Below are 1,137 nucleotides of genomic sequence, written 5' to 3' on the forward strand. Positions count from 1 at the left end.
TCAGGACTCTGACGGAAAATAAAATCTGACGTAACGGCATACGCTCCCGTAGGTGATGACGTCACATCAAATGTCCCAAGCAAAGCTCCCTCGCAGGCAACACATTAATCTGTTTGTGCGCATGCAATTCATGTTTGTGCGCATACGTTTCTGCGCATCATCTGAAGTCTGAGGTCAGAGTTCAGGACTCTGACGGAAAATAAAAATTGAATTTTCGACCTTTTACAGTTACTTTTTTCGGAGAGTTGACCTCAGATTTGGATTTTTCACAACTTTTTACATAGAAATCGACCTTTTAATCATAAATTTTACCCAAATGCTCGGAGAGTTGACCTCAGATTTGGATTTTTCACAACTTTTTACATAGAAATCGACCTTTTAATCATAAATTTTACCCAAATGCAACTGCTCCATTATTGGAGTCCGGACGTCGTGTGGTGACCGGAAGGTCAGCAACTCACTATCAGGTAGACCTGACAGGTACACTTAATCAGGTGAACCTATCGTCAGGTCTACCTGATAGTGAGTGGCTGGCCCCAGTGCAGGCATAGTGAAGTGACTGGGGGGGTCGTAAGGCCGGGATTGAACGAATCGAGTCCCACTAACCTTTTTTTTTAACGAGTCGAGTTCCGACAATTTTGGGATCAAAAAAGGGTACCTACCTACGGATTGAGTTTCGCCCAGTGGCGTAGCGTGGTCTAAAGTCAAGTGTAAGGCGTGTAGGGCACTAATTTCCATCACCATGCACATTACTACATAAGTCATGAGTGTGAGTGTGTGTGTTGGGGCACGAAAGTAGACCAAGTTGAAAAAATCCAAATCGGTTAAGACAAGCCGGAGATGATTGACTTTGAAAAACGTCAAATTTTTACACATTTTCTGCTGCTTCTTTGACGTTGACCGCTCTACAGCCTTATGTATTTGGTACAAAATAGGTATACATTTTATAAAATAAACCTTGCTCAAATTTAAAAAATTCCATGATTTTTTTTAATCTTTTTGAAGAGGTTTGAATCTACCTTGTAAGAGGAAGATACATCTCAGGTTGGTCCAGTCGGTGACAATCGTGCTGAATTTGGCCTTGTTTTCGCTTTGAATGGTAGTCTTCACGTTGTCGAATTCTTCCAGGATCAGTTT

General features: G+C 41.6%; 1 long non-coding RNA gene across 1 annotated transcript; it reads right to left on the reverse strand.

The window, feature by feature from the left end:
* Positions 1-211: 211 nt before the first annotated feature.
* Positions 212-760, reverse strand: LOC113472416. Its single transcript, XR_003394727.1, has 2 exons — positions 334-760; positions 212-250 (listed from the first exon to the last, which is right to left on the reverse strand). It is a non-coding gene; the product is annotated as an uncharacterized LOC113472416 (long non-coding RNA).
* Between the last annotated feature and the right edge of the window lie 377 nt (positions 761-1,137).

The sequence above is a fragment of the Diaphorina citri genome, unplaced genomic scaffold (assembly GCF_000475195.1).
Source record: "Diaphorina citri unplaced genomic scaffold, Diaci psyllid genome assembly version 1.1 scaffold5377, whole genome shotgun sequence".
Taxonomy (NCBI): domain Eukaryota; kingdom Metazoa; phylum Arthropoda; class Insecta; order Hemiptera; family Psyllidae; genus Diaphorina; species Diaphorina citri.